We start from the raw sequence: 22,077 nt of genomic DNA, 5'->3' as shown, positions 1-22,077 counted from the left end.
CTGGGATGGCGAAAAGGCGATACTTCGCTTCTGCGTAGTATATCAGGAGCAGTTTCTAGCTCTCTCAAGGTTCCGTGAGTCCGTGATGAAGTAAAAATGAACGTGCTGAAAGGATTGTCTTCTGGGTCGCCTGTCCAGCTCTGCGCAGTGCAACTAGCTTTAGCACCGATCTAGCATCAGACCAAATTACTTCACTCTGCACACGCCTCAAAAGCCTCTCCACAAACATATTTCAACTCCGACCACTGACTCCTCGTTTACGTGCGTTTTGCTTCGTTCAGCATCACTTTGTAACATCTGGCCAGTTTTTGCTAAGTATTTAACAGAAGCCTTATCATTTTATTGGGATGAAGAAGCCCTAAACAATATCTTAACACAGATTTATCTCAAGAGATGACGACGATATCCGAAGTGCAGAATGAAAGACAGGCAGCTTAGTGCGCCAAATGGCTACTGGTCATGGTTAATGTCGATTCAAATTTTAAAGCCGTTAGATAATGTCCACCACGGATATCAAGAGTTACCTTATGAAATAGCACCATTAATGCCACAACTCGGTTATAGCATTAATACGTTAAGTTATCGCCCTAATATTTTTACTTAAAATATTTTGTTTTTTATCTGCATGATGTTCTGATCACATGCTATGCATGAGGTCACGGCGTGAGCGCAATGCCTCAATCCTAAAGCCAAGACCGGCGGTAACGATAAAGTCAAGGGTCGCCTTGGCATCCCCCAATGTCGCTCAATGTGCGCAATAAAGCTAACGATCTCAAACTGAGTTTCGACGAGTCTTTTATCTCGACCGGTTGCTTTAGGTAGGCTTTACTGCAACCTCGAAAATTATGTACATAGTAAGCAGTAATGCTATTGTTTCGACAACTTCGATTACTAGCGTACAAGACTTTTATTTACCCCTTTTAATATAAACTTCATTCAGTTACAGCCTTACTCTAGTCTACGGCCTTTCGGAGTTTTAATACTATCGCGTGAGCCTCGATAACCAGGCGTGCCTATGGAAGAACCAGAATTGCAAAAAGTATTTCGAGCGCAAGAGCCTGCCCGCAATTACCGCTGCTTAAGATAGCGTCATCTAGTGGGCTGCTGGGCATTGGATCCTTGAGAAGCGGCGACTACTTCTTTTACCTGCTCCATACTGAGCGTCGGATACTGAAACGAGCACGCATTAGCGATAAAGGGACTATCATATACTTCAATCAACCAACATGCAGGTAGGTTTCGGGAAGAATACTCTACCATCGATCATATTCATAGTATCAGTCAGGCGATTGAAAAGTGCTCGAAATATAACCAGCCCCTATACATAGCATTCATTGACTACGAGAAAGCATTTGACTCAGTCGATACCTCAGCGGTCATGCAGGCATTGTAAAATCAAGGTGTAGGTGAGCCATATGTGAAAGTACTGGAAGATATCTATAGTGGCTGCACAGAAACCATAGCTCTGCATAAAAAAGTGAACAAATTCCGTTGAAGATAGGGATTAGGCAAGAAGACGCGATCTCCCGAGTGCTATTTAAAGCTTGTTTAGAGAGTGTATTTAAAGGCATGGAATTGGAGCAGTTCGGCATCAGGATCGATGGAAAATATCTCGGTAATCTGCGATTTGCTGTTGACATTGTCTTGTTGGGTAACTAAGGGGAACAGTTGCAACAAATGTATAATGACCTTGAGAGGAGCAGCATAAAGGTAGCCTAAAGAATATGCAAAAATCTAAAGTAATGTTTAACACTTTGGGGAAAGAACAGCTGTGTAAAATAGGCAGCAGAGCATTCGAAGTAGTAGGCGATATGTGTACTTGGGACAGGTAGTAACCGCAGATCCCCACCAACAAAATAAATAATTAGAAGAATAACATTGAGATGAAGAACATTGAAACGTAATCGCTCATTATGACTAACAGTTTACCCGTATCACGCATGAGGAAAGCATATAGAAGGGGCATTTTATCCGTACTTAGCTGCGGGACTGAAACATGGAGGCTAACGAAAAGGATTCTAGTTACGCTAAGCAAACCAGAGAGAGCTATGAAGCGGTAAATGGTAGGCATAATGTTAAGAGATAGAGACTGTGGAGAGTGGACCAGAGAAGTTATTCAAGTTACTGGTATTCTAGACAAAATTAAGAAGAGATGATGACTGACAGGACATGTGGCGCGGAGAGGATAACCGATGGTCGCTAAATGTAAACAATTGGAATAAAAGGAAAGGAAAGCGTAGAAAGGGGCGGTAGATAATTAGGTGGTTGCATGAGTTTAAGAAGTTCTTGAGTCACGTGGATGCATCTAGAACAGAACTGCGGTTATTGGAGAAAAATGAGAGAGACGTTTGCCGTGCAGTGGGTCATAGTCCTGCTGATGATGATGGTGATGAACTTCCTTGTACTTCCTCCTTCTTTTTCGCTGTGCCTAACTACAAATACATCGAATAAAAAAGAGGAATTTTGTTCCGATTACAGGCAAATCTAGTTTGTAACCTGCATATTGTAATCAAAAGTTAAACCCGAGACGCGACTATAACAAGCAAAGCTCCTTGCTTAGGAATCTTTCTCTCGTCTTTTTTCACAATGTGTGATATCATGAAGATGCTATTCCTAAAAAGTATTCTTTCTCGTCAGGTAAGGGCCACAAGCAGGCACTGCGATGGCAGTGTAAAAACGGGAGCTTATTCGTGCATTTGAACTGGCACTAAACATAGAGGAATCTGATTTTATAAATCCCTCAGATATACAGTGTTTTCTCTGAATAGGATTTACCTTCTGCACGTATGAAAGCTCGAATTGAGGTAACACTATTAAAGGCATTTCAACCCTCGATCACTCAGCTCTAACGACATTTGTATTCAGTATAATGGCCTGGATATCAAACACTGACTTCAATAGAACTGTCTCAATGCGCTGCATAAAAACATTTCTTCATTTTCAATTCTCTTTAAGGTATAAGCCTCAAATAAATTTGTTAAAATCTTCTGAGACAAAAAGGAAACCCGCTTGAGCTGTTACGCTTATAAAACCAAATTCTGCCCATCTGCAGTCTCAAGCTCAGTATACGAAGATACAGTCCCGAGTAGTGGCCCTCCGGTATCAAACGGGCGCCCTATAAATCGTTAATGCACACTCAGCTAGCATACTCCGGAGAGGTTCAGGATGTTGTACTAAGAAAGGCATTGGAAAACTTGAGCAGATACTGCGATCAGCAGCGCGTGTCACGCATATATTCTTATGTATTAGAAATAATACCGTTATATATTACTCGATGTATTCAGGCGCACATCCTACCTTAAATATTTATTCTTTCCTGGAAAAAAAGAATGAAAAATGCAGTTCTTTCTCGCGACCTAGCCGCACCGTCCATATATATGCTGCCTACAAATTATCATGGTTTGACAATATAATTTGTTCATGCTATTTCTTAACACAGTTTTCGTTCTTCCTGCATCGACTGCAGTGAACCTGAATGAAAAAGGTGATGGAGCTGGTCTGATTCATTCCTTATTTGGCCGTTAGAATTAGCAGTATTGCATAAATTATTAAACTGAGAATGGGATTTAGCACACAATATTTAGCTGAGACGTTATCATAACATGAAAGATCAAAATTAGTGGGGGACATTATTCAGACTTTTTATATCAAGGGCATACCTTCTGCATGTTCTTATGCGAATATCTGTAACGTTCGCAAATGGATGCGGTAGAAGAGCTCATCGAAGTTTTGGTTTCAATTACTTTATTGCTGGGAATGAAGAGGCAGCCTAATTGTAAAATGAAAATATACGGGCCTTTTGCGAATAGTTTAAAAAATTATTCTCATACAGGTTTTTAAATAGTGAGCAACAAATTATAATCACAATTGCGATATTGCCTAATGCGAAATTTAAGCGCATCTAGTATATTGTTTTTGCGATAAATTGAGGCAAACACTCTGAGAGATACGTGTATGCGCATATCTGCAGTCGCTGAGGTACTACGATCATGGGCTCATCAATGGGCGTGAACGAGGCGTTAAAACGGCAGTTTGTGCTGTTCTTGTAGCAAGTGTGGGTGCGTTAGTGCCCCAGCGTTCGCTCCCGCTTCACCTACCCGGTGTTCAGAAAAAGAGTGATCAGTACGGACGTTGTAGCGCAGCTCATTTTTATCATGGGCCAGATAATTTCTCGGACGGCCAGAAAAAAATTGCAGCGTTTCAACGCCGCTGAACAGAATGGGAAGATGTATTTTTATTTACTGTGATCACAGGGATAACAAACCTCATCATGATAAAGCAGTCTCCAAAGACATTGCAAAAGAACAATCTACTACAAGGCAAGTCCAGATGTCTTACACTGTGTCCAAGAGGAATAAAAGTTAAACAGACTTCAGTTTATCCACCCGTAGTAATGAAGTCTATGTACTTTAGTCAAGTGAAACAAACTCATTTCCAGATGCTCTGATGTCTTGTTTATGCGATTTAGTATCCCAAAGCGAAGACTATGAGGACTTCCGCAGTGGAGGCACTGACTGACATTCAGAAATGGGTCACCACCTCTCGGGTTCAGTCGACGAGCCACCTAAACACTGAGCATGACTACATTGCGCGCAGAAGCTTTGACCTAAATCATCGGACCTACATCTGTAAATACGCCATCAGTTTCACTCGCCAGTGAACTTTAAAGCCCATTAATCAAAGAACACGTAACCTTAAGCACATATTATACAGAGTAGCATTTCTTTAAAATAATATCAGGCAAAAAAAGCATTATAACAGTCATATTTACTCCTTGCATTCACCCGCTAAAAGAGGCTGAAATGTTATTTCTTATGGCTATAATTAATTATAGCAATCTCCCCCCTCTCACATGTGGTCCCATCGCAAGATCTCATTTCTTGTAACAAACGAATCTATGGCATTTGTTGATCATTTTCTATTGTTTTCGTTTTTTCTCTTTACAGTTTCACCCAGCCCCAATAAAGAACTTTTGTGACGCTAGTCGCGGCTCCACACCTGTCGGATCAATTTGGCCTGCAGCATTGCTTGAATTGATAACAATACACATTTCGTCCATGATGTGCCTGGCAGATTATCTTAACATAGAATTTCGATGGGAAACGGTGACAATAGTTATACGCCTATAGTTTCAGTAGCACAATGCACGCGGGCTCTCACGTGGTTTGAGCTCCGCCACTGGAGGGAATGACGCTAGCGTCAACCTAGATGTTCTTGTGGAGTCATATGACTTATTTTACTGCTTTTTGAGCAGGCGATTGATTACAATAGTGCATTTTAAAAGCTAACTGCCGCATTTTCCACTCCAGTGTTCGTTGATATCGAGTGCCAGCATTGTTAATTTTGATACTTCATCGTCGCTACCGCTGCTGCAATCTATTTAAATGCTCCGTCACTGCTTTGAAGTTAGGCGTACGCGAAGACCCCAGCGTAGGCTCCAATTACTTCCCGAGTTGAGAGAAGCTTGAGTTATGAAGCACGAAATGGACAAAAAACTAATGATCAATATTGTGCGTGCAGCGAGCAACTCAGCGAGCTTGAATTCGTTTACAGATTTGGCGCTATGTATCACCCAGATAACTGGCGCGCGCGTTTACGCTCTTGCACCCACAACTTCTGAAGCTAAAGAAGTGAGATTGCTGGAAGGGTTGAAAATCTATCTTCTTTACGAGCACTGTCTGCCCGTAGGAAGGAAGGTACTTCCGAAAGCTAGGAGGCGTAGAGTTTTTATCGGTTAGGACATTGCTGCTCAACAGAAAAGTTTGATAGAAACGAACTGAAAGATGTTGCTGCCTCGGGTCATGGTATGCATGATGGGTCTCTCTACGCAGCTTTCACAGTACTGAAGTATTTCCAAATGACCTTGAAAGCAAATCAACTTCAGCACGAATATCACAAGTCACGGGCTGCTGAGTTAATGGTCAACAGAAATATTCAGCGGATGGAAAACAAACAGCCATCCGAAGCCAGAGTGGCGATGATCGCAGTCACGGAGCGAATATTCCCGAAGTAGCGCACCTATGCACGGTTGCATTACACGATATCTCCGCGTCATTCTCCCCTGTCAAACTTTCCTACTCTATACAAAGTTCAAGGGAACAATTAAGCGCCTATACCCCTGCGTCAGCAATGTTCGAAACCGCTCCGCATTTGTCAAGCACCCACAGCTACGCTTCTCTCACAGAGAAATCTCATTACCCAAATTTTCTAACCGGTTACCATAAGATTAGTTGTGTTGCAGCCTCACGTTTTTCCTTAAGAACAACAGCAACTTGAAATGTGCGTGTCGCCGGGACAGTAGTTTTCCCGGGCTATGCTCGCTGCCCCAGTGAAGTGATTCTTGTAGAATGAATCTAGCCTAGTGTGTAAAATTAACCTTACCCGGGCCCTCGTCACTATATAAATGAAAATGTAGGGGTTTAGGCATTGCTCGAGCCTAGTTATACGAGTGAGAACATTATTAAGCATGGTTTAGCAATATTGCTCACAGTTCGACTTTGATTAAAGTTCTGTACTTTTCGAACCTACACAAAACTTTCTGTTGCTAAGACAGAATTTGTGCTTTTTTGGGCAGAAAACACTTTGAACAACAATATTTTTGCGGAAAAAATCAGAGTTTTGGATTGCTATAAGAGAAATATGTGCCGAAATGAATACTACAGAAATATAGGACAGAAAAAACTACAAAAATAGAGAAAGGTACTGCAGAACATTAAAAAAAGTCTGACGTTACAACAGAACTACAAAATATTTTACACATTTTAACACGATTCTGACATCTATTGTTTTTCAAATCAAAAGTGCTGCCACCATCGACACCTCCCTCCTCAGCGCCGCTGTAATCATTTTATTCAATCTCTTCGGACACTCTTGAGCTACAGAAGGAAATTCAAGGACTCATTTTTAAGATATCGACGTGGCGTTCGTGTCAAGGCGCTCGTCTGGGGTGTAAAAAAGTTTTAGCGACTTCAGGCGGGAACGCTCTTTATCAGTCCCGCTTTACAATGGCCAGGCCTTCAACCTCATAGTGACCATCGAGGAGAAATCCCAAGTTTCACCCCGAGTAGTATTAAGCTTCCACTCAATTATTCAATAACTCAATATGTTATTTACACGCAAATAAACTGTCTCGAAAATATCACACACCAGTAAAGCCAACGTTCATCACGAGGGCGGTGCCATGAGTTGGTGCAACGTTGACTTCGTGGTCAATATCTTTGCAGCGATCATTAGGAGTGTGCTTATTTTTGTGGTTGCAACTGTCCAGTAGCTGAATGTTGAAAAAATTATTTTCTATCGTTAGCTCCTCTATATTTTTTCGGAACTTCATCCTGGCGTTAATGAGCTAAGACGATTCTGCACGAGAACAGATCAGAAAAGGAACCAGACTGTCAAACTGCGGCCACCGCCTTGGAAATGTGATCCTATCATGAATCTAAGCATTACTCAAAAGGAATGTTAGAAACAGTGCTTTAGAGTCGTCCACTATCCTAAAACATGTACTGCGATAAACATATAATGATGTCTTTTATAAAATACAATGTTTACAGAAGGCTGCCACAACTGGCGCAAAGCGTTTCATCAATTTTCTGTACAGCTATAAGTCAATTCGAAGAGTTTCAATACCTAAGGTTAAGAAAGTCCCTTATGAAATCCACACGTAAAAAAGCAACAGTCTAGGACGGAACCGCACCTTTAGTTATAAATTACATATATATATATATATATAATTATTTAATTATATATTTATTCCTTTGTTTATTTTTTTTTTGTACTCCAAGAGCTCACAAGAAGCGTTATAGAGGGGAGCGGAATTTATAAAATACGAGCAAAGTGAAGAACATAACTGCACCGGAAAAGGTAAAGACAACTGAGTACAGTGGCAACGGGATAAAATAGATGAACAAAAATACCAAAAACTAGAGTACACAAAATCCTAGAAAGAAGCGTGAGAAGTGCACTGTTTTTTTTTTTTCTAACTATATGTAAATAACTCAATGTCTTCTTTTTGTAAATGATCAATTACGAGGGATACATTCTTGAATATAGTACCAAATTTGGCAAAGCTGTGATTTCAAAACAAACAGGAATACTCACCCTTCACCAGTTATTGTGCCAATGACCAAAGCGCAGGCAAAGACATACACAGCGTACATTCTATCTGGATGGGCTCAAAACGCTGTAGCGAGAGCTGTTCTGGATGTATAAACAGGCCACCGATTTCCGCTTTTTATATACAGCGCGCAGGTTGTTCGACTCAATGTCTAAGTTCTTGGAAATTGCCCCAGCCGCATTTATATTTTCCACACTTGTTTGACAGGACTTTGATATTTCAACATCACCTTAGATGTAATGTCTTTTACCCAAAGAAGAATCTATTCGCGACCAATACAAATATATCTCAGGAAGCAAATTCCAGGTAACGAAAACAGCTCTCAAAAGTGTCGTGTGCTAGTAGATGAACATTTTGCGCAAAGTGGCTTGGTGGTTCGCTCGGGCAGTAACTGTCCAATAATTGATGTTCTTGTGCGTAATAAATTTCAGGTGACATTTCAAAGCGGAATAAATCGCTTTTCATGTCGTTTCCACTAAGTACAAAGCGCGTCCCATACCAGCTTCGGCAGATTCGCTCTAGCAGGCAGGCAGGCAGGCAAGACAAGGCAAGGCAGAGCAGGGCAGGGCAGGCCAGGCAGGCATGCGTGCGGGTGGCGTATTTGGCTTTACTCGGGGCGGTGGCTACTTGAGGGAGAAAACAACAGAAGAGTCGAAGAAAGCGGGCTGTTCCGACTATCATATACCGCCCCCAGAGGCGGCGCAAGCTTGAAGGAGCCGAGCGGCCTAGCTATTCAAGGCGTATGCTTTTTCAATGACAGATACTGCGCCTTTACCTTTTTGTGAACCAATTAATAATAATAATTATTATTAATATATAACTATTATTATTATTATTATTTTATTTGTGCTGCAGCACAAATACCACATGGATGTTCCTGCGCACATTAAATAAAGATTGATTGATTGATTATTATTATTATTATTATCATTATCGTTATTATTATTATTATTATTATTATTATTATTATTATTATTATTATTATTATTATTATTATTATTATTATTATTATTATTATTATTATTATTATTATTATTATTATTAAATTTCTTCTCTTCCGTCGACTGGTCCCTTTTAAGTGACATTAATGATTCAGATGGACAAGTCAGTCGCTTTACAGAAATAGTTCTTGATGGTATGCGTCGGTACATATCTTTGCATACTCCTACGCGTAGGAAGTTCCCTTCCTGGTTTTCAAGGGAACTAATAACGGCGTTAAAGCTCAAGGAACGGGCCCATCGTAAAGCGAAACGCCCTGGGTTTCACAATTGGGCAGATGAGTTTCGCCGTGTGCGTTCTCTTTGCAAACGCTTATACAAGCGGGACTACGACTCCTATCTTGAGTCTTTAGAGAGGAATGCCTCAAATCGTCCTAGTCAGTTCTGGCGATGCGTTCGCAAGCGCTCCATTAAATCAGATTTGAGTATCAGCTTAGTTGGCTCTCAGAGGTCGGAAATTCGGGATGTTGCCGACAGTTTTGCACAACATTTTTCCTCCGTTTACAAACATCCACATTGTGATTCCGTTTGCCTTCCATCTGGTGCGCCGTCTAATTCCGTTCTCTTTGACGAGGAGTTAACTGTCAGTCTTAAGCGTCTGTGACCATCTTTGTCTTCTGGACCTGATGGCATTCCAGCCGCCATAATAAAAGACTTCAATTGTATTTTTGTCCCAGTCATCATCATCATCAGCCTGACTATACCCAATGCAGGGCGAAGGCCTCTCCCATATTTCTCAACTTAATCCGGTTCTGTGCTAGCTGCATCTACTTGACCCCTGCGAAATTCTTAATCTCATCCGCCCACCTAACTTTCTGCCGCCCCCTGCTACGCTTTCCTTCCCTTGGAATCCAGTTTGTTACCCTAAGCGACCATCGGTTATCCTCTCTTCCAGCCAATATTCACTGCCATAGTTATGAACTGTTTAAAAAATGCTGCCTTTCTTCGCGAGTGGAAAATGGCACGCGTGTTTCCTGTCTTCAAGTTAGGAAAAAATCTGATGTTTCCAATTATCGTACGAGTTCTTTTCTATGTACAACCTGTAAGCTTTTCGAATTAGCTTTGCACAACGTACTTTCCTACTTTCCTTCTATCTCAAACATATCATATTACCGAATCAGCATGTCTTCATATCGGGTCGCTCTACTTCTACCAACCTAGTCACTTTTATGACGTATGTATCTGCAGCAGTCCTTCAGAAAGGTCAGGTTGACACTGTGTACTGTGACATGAGCAAAGATTTCGACGTTGTTACTCACTCACTACTTCTTGAAAAGCTTCTGCTCTCTGGCATCGAAGTGCCACTCTTAGCCCTCCTACGCAACTATCTCCTGATCGCTCCTGCTTTGTCAGTGTCAATGAACAGACCTCCTTCGTTTACCCTGCAACCAGTGGAGTTCCTCAACGTTCAGTATTAGGCCCGCTTCTCTTCTTCGTTTTTACTAATGATGTTTCCTCGGCGAGTAAGAACTCCTCGTTTCTTCTTTATGCTGATGATATAAAATATTCAAGGTAATACATTTGTTCATGATTGCTTCTTGTTGCAATCGGACATATCTGCTTTTTCTGATTGGTGTGTGAAGAATCGACTTACCCTCAATTCTTCTAAAACTTGGGTTGTCTCATTTACTTGTGAAACACAAAGCTTTCTCTACCATTATTCTGTGAATTCTGTGCTGTTGAACAGGGTCGATGAAATTAATGGCCTTGGTGTAATTTTTGACCGCACCCTCCAGCTTCTCCTCTCATACTAAGTTCATTGATCAACGGGCTATGCGCACACTCGGATTCGTTTCCAGACTTTCGAGAGAGTTCCTTATTCCACATCCGTTTTTAAAACTGTACCTGTCCATATGCTTGCCGCTCTTCGGCTGCGCGTCGGTTGTTTGGAATGGTAATTACAAATCGAACTTGGACAAGGTTGACAGAGTACAAAAAAATTTTACGGATATTTCGATATCGCTTCCCTTGCGCAACTCCCTCCCCACGAAACAGATAACGTCTAATAAACTTCTTTAAACAGCTCTAGAAGGCTAGAAGTATTTTGTTCTAGAACAAAACGTCTCACAGACGTCGACGGAAAGAAGTTTCCTGGAAAACTTCTTTAGCACGTCTATACTAAGACGCCTTTTCAAAGACATCTCAGATATGTTTTTTGGAGACGTCAATTAGATGTTTTTCCAAAGTCCTCTCAGTGATGTTTATTAAGAAACTTTTCACAAATACTATTGTAGAAAGGGTTTACTAACTTCTAAACGTCCGCAAAAAAATACTCCATATTCAACCTGTTCACAATGTTGAATCCCTATTCAAAGAATGTTCACGAATCACAGCAAACATTTTCTACGCATGATTTATTGCAACCACGGAATTAAACAATAATTACGGCACATACATTGTTAGACAGCTTTGCATTATTCCAATGTCTCAACTTGATTATTTGATAATCAGGAACAGAAGGTAAGAGACCGCTTTAAAATAATCTCGAACTTTGAAGCTGCGGTTCATTCTAGCGGGAACCGAAGCCCCGTCATTTACGGTCCAGCTAACCTACCACTCGCTAGGCTGCATGGATTGCACACCGGTCCTGAAAGACGAGGGGAGGCACGCGAATGACAACACTTTTTTCATGCTACGAATGCCTCTTCATTTCAGCTTGCCTGGCCAACATCAGAAAACTACCGTATTGCCGCTCGCTCGTAAGGCCGCTTGGATAGCATACGGGTCCTGAAAGACGACGGGAGGCACGCGAATGACATGCTTCTACTCCGGCTTGCCTGTGAGCACGAGAAAACCGCCGCACCGTTGTTTGTTGCTTGGGCAAGAAAACAGTCAGCAGGAGAGCCGATCGTACGCTCAAACATTGTTCCGCACGCTGAAGCCTGCTGCGTGGTGGCGCTCTGCTCGATGCCGATGCAGTTTACAATTTGTCAACATTGCTTCATTAATTCAGGCTTTTTTTCCTTGATTCTTTGCAAAGCATAAAATTTAAATTAAAAAATAAAATTAAACTTATAATTGTTTTTGTAATAGTTGAGTTTTGTAGGCCGGGTTTGCTTTATTACCATTTTGGCGCTGCAGTCGCTAGCGACTGCTTGCTACCCGCGCGCACCGATCGTTCAACTCATCTTTTCTAGTCTTTCGACATGCTCAACGGTCACTCAACGTGCTCTCGATGGCGTGTGATCGGTGTGCTGTGGTGCTGTCTTTTTTTCCCGTGCTTGGACATTTACGCTGATTTTGCAGCTATCCCGCACTGTATTTTACAACAACTGCTGCGCTGTGATATGGAGCTTATATTTCTCAACAGTAAGGAACTTTCCACTTCTCTTGTATGGTAAAAGCAGCACGCCGAAGTTGAGCCGCAGATGCGTCTAACTAGCGCGCTAGAAACATGGGTAGATAGAAAGACAAACACACATTGCGTGTTTGTCTTTCTATCTGGCCATGTTTCTAGCGCTGTTTTAACGTACTGTGCAACCAACTCACCCAACAAGCAACTTAGCTGTATTGTATTGGCTTTGTTAACTTCACTGATGCGTGCTAAGTATGTGCGGCAGCAAATTTTAGAAGGGAGCGGATATATTGCCGGCAGCCGGCAAAACAGCTCGGGAAATAAGACTGCCGGCAGTGTCTTCTCATTGGCAGGCTACAGTCACGCGATGCCGACCATTCCGTGAACACGGTCAGTTGGTCATTCCTCGCGGGTGGCAGTGTTCATCCGTACGTGCCGCTTATTTTGGACTTAACTGCCGCGTTGAACATTCTTTTCCAATGGCCAGCTGACCATCTAACTATGGCGGCTGATGATAACGAGTCTGTCAATGGCTGCGCTGGACAGCATCGCCGATGCGGGAGACAACCACGTCAGTTTCAACGTTGACGACACGTTTGCAAGCTTTTCGGAGCTTGAGAAGATTTCACGGTACAGCAGTCAGAATTACATCCAGCTGTGGAAAAGGGATGCACGCACCATCGAGGCGGCCAAAAAGCGAGTCGGCAAGATTGCGGGAAACATGCCCGACGCGCTCAAATACCAGTCGGTGAAGTTTTGTTGCATCCACGGTGGAATGAAGTTTGCAACCAAGGCGTAAGCTCCTCGTAAGTGAATGATTATGATGTGCAGATCTATTACATTGTTGAAATAAGATGCGTGCGCTTCCTTCAATTCTTCCTTTAGCACATATTTCATAGCAGTGTGCTCCTTAGAATGGTTGCGGTTCACTGTGTTTAATTGACGCAGGTCGACAGCTTTAATACATGTGCTTTTAAGTATCCCCAGGGAGCACAGAATGTGGGGTCCCGGTAGGTCCGATGTAGGCAAGTGGGGCTGGGGCAACCATCATAAAACCTGCATCGGTCCCCGATGGGGCAAAAGTGGGCAAGCCCCATTTGGGCTTGCCCCTGCTCCTCCGGCATGGGTCCCATAGCGGCGTTTCTTGGGCTAATGCAGAGCACATTCCTGCATCCTGACCACAAGGGTCCCTTGCCGGATATTTGAGGGCAATCGAACCTAAATGTGGGCTTTTTATGAGAAAGCCCTCATAGATCCGAATTGAGGTCACCCCCCATTAAATCTTTGTGGGACCAACATCGGCCGTTGTGGGGCACGAAAACGGTCATACCTGCATGCTGCCCCAATCGGCCCCTTGTAGGTTACTTGAGGGCAGGTGAAATATGAATAAGGGCTCAATTTGGGCAAGCCCTCGTGAAGCCCAAATGAGGCAGCCTTAGCTAAACCGCTTTAGGTCCCACATAGATTGTAATGGGGCTGGAAGGCGGGCGTGCCCGCATGTCACCAAAATCGGTCCTTTGTGGGGACTTTGAAGGCCCCAGCGAAAGCAGGTGGGCTCTAGGTTCAAAAACAACGTCCAGCCCAATTGGGGCTGCCCACATAAAACTGCTTTATTTCCCACATGGGCCGTAATCGGGCTGGAAGGCGGGAGGGCCCGCATGATACTAAAATTGTTCCCTTGTGGGGAACTTGAAGGCACGTGCAACAGCAAGTGGGCTTTAGGTTCAAAATCAACACTGAGCCCAATTGGGGCTGCCCACACAAAACCGCTGTAGGTCCCACATCGGCCGTAATGGGGCTAGAAGGCGTGCGTGCAATTGCGTAATCATTGTTTCCAACCTTTATTTGCATTAGATGTTGCCCTAAATTACTATTATAGATGATTTTTATAACAGCTGTTGCCATGTTTAGTCGATTAGAAATTTACATGGCTTTAGTTCTCGCGCTGATGCAAATTGCGCTAGCAATACTAAAACAAACTGATTGCTAACTGTTGCCTCTTAGGTGGTTGCTTTCGACAGCCTGCAACTCCCAGCACAATATTGCTGTTCAGAACACACATCTCCATAGCCTGAACAAGATGTACATGAAGTCATTTCGGCTAGATGAATGGTATGAATTATTGTAAAATTTAATATTGTGGCTGTTTAGAAAGTGCAGACATGTATAAAATAATTACTTAATTATGTGCATAAATATTGATTGCGAAAACTTGGACTAGGGCTTTCCATCAATTTCCTGCGTCGGACCCCTATGAGAATAATGTGGGCAAGCCCAAGTGCGGCTAGCGCTATAGAACCCGCATTGGTCCTATGTCATTTTCTGAGGGGCTAACTGAAATAAAAAAAAAAGTTTCTCCAAAGCGGCTGCCCAAATCGGTCCAAAGTAGGACCATCGCGGGGAGTTGGCTAGATGTGCCCTTTTAACAATGCCGGAAAAATGTGGGCAGTCCCGCAAGAGCTGCCTGCATCGGCCCCTAGTGGGGCCCATTGGGGCTTTGTCGACAGCCCGCTTCGGGCCTACGTCGGCCCCTCTTGCAGCACCCACATTGAGCCCACCGGGGCTGTCCTGCATTGCCTACATCGGGCCCACAGGGGCCCACCCTTCATAGCCCACTTTGTGCTACCTGGGTCATAATATCTCGACCCTGTAACATTTGGTACAAGAACTGAACTAAATCCGTTTTCTGTCGCATAACCCGTGACCGGTAATGTCGCCGAGTTTTATAGTTGAAATGGCAGCGGCGTGTACCCACGTTAATGTGCGCCCACGTGGTCTCTTGATTTGGCTTTTTTAGCTTGGAACACACCCCTTGTAGGAGGTAACACGACTGCCAAGCTCTGGGGGGTGGTGTGGTTGGTGCTTTCGACTCGAATGCGACTATCCGCCCGCCTTGGATGCCGGCAGCGCATGGCACTCGGTCTGCTTGGTGTTGCATAATAGGTTACCTGAATACACTTGAAATACAACTCTTTGAGCCTATTATGCTTGCTATCGAGTCATGGCGCGTATTCGTATAGCTTATTATGCAACTTCCATCACACAGAGATGCGCACTGATGGAATCCGCGACGGACGTCAGTCGCGTTGCAATCGATAGCTTGCCTGCTATACCATGACTAATTACAGAATTGCGACACTTGTGTAGCTTTCTACGGATAGTATCTTAACAGGGGGCAACCTCTTGCATGTTATTTTACAGCGTTTTGGTGAAAAAAAAAATGTTTTGTGCAGGACTTTCAAGAAAGACTGCCCATTCCACATCTGCTTGGTTGCGAGCAAGGATGGTGCGCACTTAGAGATCAGGAGCCTCGTCCTGGCGCACAACCATGCCTTGTCAGAGGCACTCTTTAGACATTTGCCCCAACAGCGAAAGCTAGCACCTGAGCTTGAAGAAAAGGCAAAGGAAATTCTCCAACTCAAAGCGAACAAGAAGCTTGTGAGAGAGCGTCTTGAAGAAGAAAGCAACAAGGTGGTGACACTAAAGGACCTTTCAAACCTAGCTTTAAAATGCAACAGCCAAGCTCCCCGAAACAACCTCCAAGCCACAGTCACAATGTTGCAAAATGAGTACCATGCCTCTCTCCATCTCCTGACTGATGAGAGAGATGAACTGAGGGCAATTTATTTTCAGGATGAAGGCATGAAGAAGTCTTTTGAAACCTACCCTGAGATCATATTCATTGATGCCACATACAAATTACTGGAGACCAGGATGGCCTGCTTTCTAGTGATTATTGAAGATGGAAATGGTCAAAGTGAGGTTGTGGCTGTTGGCCTTTTTGCCAAAGAAGATGGTGACACACTTGAATTGTTTTTCAAGGCATTCAAAGAGCTCAGCAAGAACTGGGAATCTATCAGGGTAATATATCGTATTCAGAAATGTGGCGCGACAAACACAAGCACAAGAGAAGATACACAACACACGCGTACACTACCAACTGTAATAAGAAACTGAAAACACTTCCTCTTCACCACTCCTCCTTTTCTACACTCAGGTACATCTCATCTTCCTCTTCTCATCTTCCTCTTCTTTGCCAAGGAGATAGTGGCACTTTCTTCCTAGCAGACCATAAATATCGTCCAAACATGGCACTGACCAATCTCATCTTCCTCTTCTTCTCTTCTTCCTCTTCTTTACCAAGGGGATAGTGGCACTTTCTTCCTCGCAGACCATAAACATCGTCCAAACATGACAGTCACAAATTCTACACTGTCTTGTTACTCCACACCTCTGCTTTGCCCAGTAACTCATACCACGCTGGACAAGCAAATATCACCACATAGTCACATAGTCATACACTAAAACCCACCGTCACACATGGTCTGCGAGGAAGAAAGTGCCACTATCCCCTTGGCAAAGAAGAGGAAGATGAGAAGAAGAGGAAGATGAGATGTACCTGAGTGTACGAGAGGAGGAGTGGTAAAGAGGAAGTGTTTTCAGTTTCTTATTACAGTTGGTAGTGTGCGCGTGTTTTGTGTATCTTCTCTTGTGTTTGTGTTTGTTGCGCCACATTTCTGAATACGATGCAGCACCAACAAGCTCCTCAAGCTGTTATTTTGAGATAACTATCAGGGTAACTATGTCAGATAAGGACCTTAAAGAGCGGCAGGTTGTTACGAAAGTATTTCCCCAATCTTCACTGCACATATATGCCTTCCATACTCTTCAGACCTTTAGAAGGTAGGTAAGCACACAAAAACTCAAAATTTCAAGGCCGGTTCAGGAGACAGCTGTCGATCTACTTCAGCGCAAGGTCTACGCTGAGAGGGAAGAGGAATATGCCCGCTTGTATCAGACACTTATATTGTCTTCGCCCCCACCTGTAACTGACTACTTCCACTCAAATTGGCATGCAATTCATGAGGAATGGATCATGGGCATCAAGTGGTCATGCGGAAATTTTATGAACGCAACAAACAATCGTGCAGAGATGATTAATGCAAAGATTAAGAGCCTTGTTGACCGGTATAGCTCGCTTGAAAATTTTGTGCGCAGATTTTTCAAATTTGTGCACACAACACGAAAAGAGGTGATGCAGAAAGCAGCCGCGATGCTCCAAAAAAGGCATGTGACTTCAAGTACGGAAGAAGCTCACATGCTTTACTGTGAGCTTCTGACCACATATGCATTCAGGCATGTGGAGCGGCAACTGCACCTCTCATCTAGAGTGTGCGTAAATTCAAATGATGGGGAGATGGCAGAGGTGGTCATCAATGGTGTGGTAAACTCTGCTTCTGCAAATGACTGCTCCTGTGGGTTCAGAAATGCAATGTTGCTTCCATGCTGCAACATTCTTGTAGTAAGGCATCACTTTGGTCTGAATAAGTTTGATGAAAGCCTTTGCAGTGATAGGTGGTCGGCAAAACTGTATGCGTAAACCGTAACAGTGCTGTTGGACTGTGAGCAGAATGAAACAGCACCATTGCGTGTGGAAAAACAGAAAGATGCAAGAGTTTTTTCAAGTCATCAAAAATTTAGAAAAGCAGCTGTGATAACAGGGAAGCTTGCGAGCATTGTAGCTGAAGGTTCGATGCCAAAATTTGAAGAGCGAATGGAACTGCTTCGAGATCTACTTTGCCATTGGATGAATGACCAGGAGGTGTATAGGCAAAGAAAAGGCAAGTGTTCAGAAGCAGCAGGCAGAAAGAACACAATAAGTGCCTTTGAAGACATCTGTGCAGATAATGATTGTTCTGCAGAGAATGTTCAACCTTCCATGAAAAGGACAACTGATCAGAAAATGCCCTCTGATGACCTGCTAGTCTCTGATGCAAGCACCTCTGACACTGTACCAGTGGAAAATCAGGTGATTTCTACAACTGCCGAAAATTCTACTGCACGTGACCTTAATCACAATGACAATCTGAAACACGAAGCTGATTTCAACATGACAAATGAAAACCTTCCAACAATAAACCAGGCTATTGATGTATCAAGTGATGCGCTAAGTCAAATCAAAGTTGCGCCAGCAATCCGGAAGTGTGGGCGGCTAAAGGGACAAACACTGACCGCAGTTGGGCTCATTAACAAACGGAAACATGTTGCTGGTGAACGCATGCCCTTTAAGCTCTTATCAGCAAGACAAAAAAGAAACATAATTCTGACATGGTTAGTTGGCGAATGTGCTGCAAATGCAAGGCAAGGAACTGGGAGAAGCCGACTTTGAGCAACGGCCAGAGTTAGTGCACTGTGGTGTTTTAGACGAAAATGTCGACATAAATGCCGTTCCAGCTCATTTTTGAGATGATGCCTGGCTAGCCGTGACTGATATGTTACAATTTAAACAAAGGCTGCAGCAATGGGAATGTGAAGCATGCAAGACCAATCTTGATACTCATGACTCCATCATGTGTGACTGGTGCTTGTCGTGGTACCATTTGTCTTGCGTGCGCCTTAAGAAGCAGCCAAACGCAATGGTCTGACAATGCTCCAGTTGTGAATAGCGCTATTTTGTATTTTTTTGCGTGCAAAATGAAGAGTAAAAAAATGTATTTGTGCCTTCTCTCTACAGTAAAAATGAAGGATGTCGCACTTCCTCACACTAGGAAGCTTTTTTTTTTACCCCTTACAGCCTTCTGGATACATTTAAAGCTATTTCATTTCTGCAAACATATGCAGACACAACAAAGCTACAAGATTGTGGTTTATAGGGTTTAACCTCACGGTTTTTAAGAGCTCCTTTATGGGGCATCACCTGAACCTCTGCGGCAGAGAAAACCAACAATTGTACATGATGGCCTCAAAACACTGTCCGCTTCCAAAATGCGAGGAATTTTATTTGGCAACAATGGGGGCTAACTGCCGTAAGAAACTTTCCTTCCACCATGGCTTGTCCCGACTGGTGAGCCTAGCAGTGGATGCCCAGCGAACCTGCCGGCATACTTTCCCGATGGCAATTCTGCTGGCTGCCGGCATTTTCAAGGCGTTCAGTGCGATGCCGGCTGCCGGCAAAATAGGTCTCAAAAGAATATGCAGGCACTATAGTCACGTGGTCGTAGCCAACCAATGGGGGCTAACTGCCGGCAATTTTTCGGGCGGGCTATTCTGCCGGCTGCCGGCATAATAGGCGCTTCCAATGTAGAACTGAAGTAATATATCTTGAGGAGTTATTTTGTTGCTAATGATCGTGTTGAAGATGTGGAATTTTATGAGTCTATTCAACAAAATTCCGGCACTTCACGGGCATCAGATGTAGAATATTCGTGTTTTCTTCCTATAAATAGTTGGTAGTTGTGGGCAGATGGTGTCCTATTTGTTTTTGTTGTCATCTTTGCACCGTAGCATTTTCAAATCAGTAACCTCAGCTCACTTTAAGGTTTTCTGTGTATGCACAGGGTGAATAAAGTTTTCTTCTCTTAAAACATACTAGAAAAGACTGTTCTTTAAGTTCACGGTAGGTCAGTGCCAGAAGCATAAGGCCACTGCCTCGACCTCGTTTTGTGGTGCGAACTATGAGGGATTTTTTTTTAATGCATGGCCTACTAGGGAATGATTTCAATAGCGTTCATGGTAGCTCCGGGCATTTTGAATAGATGCTAGTGGTATCACCGTATTTTGGTGTTTCCTTTCTCCGTGAATATTTTTCTTTTCTTAAAAACCCCACTAAACTCAGGCACTCGTAGCTCAACTGCCACTGCCTTTGGCTTGTTTGATTATTTTGAGCTTTTTTCATGTCTTTGCAGGTTGTTGGAATCTCGTCTGTCTTAAAGACTCCTGGAAAAGGCAGAACCTGGTGTTTACGATAAGCCATTGAATTTAGCTCATCAGCCAATGCCTTCAGTGTGCATTATGATTTTATATATCTATGCAAGTTATAAAAAAAATATTTTTATGCAGAACCTTATGGGCGGCGGATGGTTCCTGTAACTTTACACCAGTGCATTTGCATGCATGCCTGTAACTTAACTCTTTTTTGCCAGTGCAGGTTGTTTCGATTTTACTTTTGCAGAAGAATCTTCAAAAAAGGCTTCTCAAATAAAGGCTTCTCAAATCAATATTGTCAACAAGTTTATTTGCTGATTGCTTTTACTTTTGCAAATGGAGTGCAATAAAAATTCAGACTGGAGAAGCATGGGCTCTTCATACATTCAGCATGTGCATTCACTATTGAGTATAGCGATTTGTAGTTTGTGCTCATCGTCCTCAATTCTGCATGTAAGATCACACAATAGTCTGCTTTGAGAGTATTTTTTTCTAAATTTTAAATTTTACAGGTAACTGGGGAGAGGGCGAATTGTTGAAGGCTTGCATTTTCTACAGCACTATAAGAAACAGCTAGAAATGGCACAAAATCGGTGGAGTGGTAAAGGAGTAAAATTTAAAATTCTATAAAAAAAATTAATTTCAATTCTCTTCAGCCCAACTGATTTTGTGCCATCTCTAGCTGTGTCTTATTGTGTTGTACAAAGTGCAAGCCTTCATCAATTCGCCTTATCCCCAGTTAACTGTGTAATTTCATTAAATTTAGGAAAAAAAAAGCTCTCAAAGCAGAGCACTGTGTGACCTCACATGCAGAATTGAGGACAATGAGCAGAAACTGCAAATCGTTACACATCTAAAACAAGAACGTTCTAGCCAAGAGGGTTTAAAGATGTCTACTAGCACAGCTATAGCAGAGCTACAGCTAGAAGCAATGTCTAGAACAAGTATAAATATTTTCTAGGCGAGAAGTTTTCAAGACTTCTACTGGCGTAGCATTAGCAGAGCTAAATCGGAGCTATAGGAATGCTTGTAGCTCTTGGGTCTACAGAACGTCGCAAACGAGACTTCTTTTAGAAGTGCCCATTTCTTGGCCTAGACATATTCTAGATGTCAATTAGCTCTTTTTGTGTTTCGTGGGTCCTCTCGTGCTCCAACTGAATCTTCCTTCTCTTCACTGCCGTCGTGTCAGAGCAGATATGATTTTTCTGTACAAACTCCTTTGTTGCCACATTATGTGCCCTCACCTCTTAGAGTACACCCTACTGCGCGTTCTGCGAAAGAGCACGAGGGAGTTCAGACCATATAAAGTTTCTACGTCTTTTCATTCCCATTTCCCTGTGGACAGAATGCTTTGATAGTTTCACTCTTTTTGTCCTCGCCTTGAAATCTTCCAAAACTCGCTCTGTTCATTTTGTGGTTTTCTACGTGGACCTAAGCCACCAACCACCGCGGGTTCGAGCGTCGCGCGAGCCGAAGCCCCGATCAGCCGTTACCACGCGCACACTGAAACACCGCAGCGAGCACTCAACCTCCACCGGGAGGAGAGCACTTCGCTGCAAGGACACAAGCCTCCAAGTTCACGAAGGAGACGTTTATTGAAACGCCATCCTCCAGCGGCACACACACACACACACACACACACACACACACACACACACACACACACACACACACACACACACACACACACACACACACACACACACACACACACACACACACACACACACACACACACACACACACACACACACACACACACACACACACACACACACACACACACACACACACACACACACACACACACACACACACACACACACACACACACACACACACACACACACACACACACACACACACACACACACACACACACACACACACACACACACACACACACACACACACACACACACACACACACACACACACACACACACACACACACACACACACACACA

At 43.2% G+C, this 22,077-nt stretch overlaps 1 pseudogene; it reads left to right on the top strand.

Moving 5' to 3' along the window:
- Positions 1-17,282: 17,282 nt before the first annotated feature.
- LOC146195109 (uncharacterized) lies at positions 17,283-18,852 on the top strand (annotated as a pseudogene).
- Positions 18,853-22,077: the final 3,225 nt, after the last annotated feature.

The sequence above is a fragment of the Amblyomma maculatum genome, chromosome 3 (assembly GCF_055883805.1).
Source record: "Amblyomma maculatum isolate TAMU_Amacu chromosome 3, ASM5588380v1, whole genome shotgun sequence".
Classification (NCBI taxonomy): domain Eukaryota; kingdom Metazoa; phylum Arthropoda; class Arachnida; order Ixodida; family Ixodidae; genus Amblyomma; species Amblyomma maculatum.
The sequence above is the reverse complement of the archived record's forward strand: the minus strand, read 5'-3'. Positions and strand labels throughout refer to the sequence as shown.